Below are 635 nucleotides of genomic sequence, written 5' to 3' on the forward strand. Positions count from 1 at the left end.
TATTCTCTGTAGCAATACTTTCCTGTACTTATTTTCCAAATGAGCTTTTCAGTTCTCATTTTGACTAACTTCAATTTCATCAGTTTCTGAAAAGTTTTTTTAATGTTAATTCCCTTTGCCAATTTTTTACATTTTTTTTTTATTGTATTTAACAACCTAATAGGAGCTTTTCTCCCTTTACGTCTCTTTTCTTTTTTTTTTGGAGTCACAACTAAAACTTCATTTCAGGTCATCTTTAAATAATACCACTATATTAAAAAAATGTTACTATATTATTTCATTATATTTTTTATGTAATTTTGAATAAATAAAACAATTTTTGTCTATTTTTTAAGAAGTCAGTTGTCAAAGGATAAATGTTAGCCTAGCCATCTGTTGCATTAGATTGGGTTTTACTTCATCCTTTACAACTTTCCTATGTCGGGTTCTGTCAATTGAAATTAATGTTGACATTGACTTCTTATGTAAAAAAACCGGGGATAACTAACGTACAGGGTTCCCACGGACTCCAGGTATGAGGGACTTGTGGATGAATGTTCCAAATCGATAGGTAATATAGCCTATTTTTTTTATTTTATACCAGATCGGCCTGGTGGACCTTACATGGTTGATATAACCATTATATTATATATATA

Source organism: Halyomorpha halys, unplaced genomic scaffold (assembly GCF_000696795.3).
Source record: "Halyomorpha halys isolate HHAL.00 unplaced genomic scaffold, Hhal_1.1 Scaffold538.1, whole genome shotgun sequence".
Classification (NCBI taxonomy): domain Eukaryota; kingdom Metazoa; phylum Arthropoda; class Insecta; order Hemiptera; family Pentatomidae; genus Halyomorpha; species Halyomorpha halys.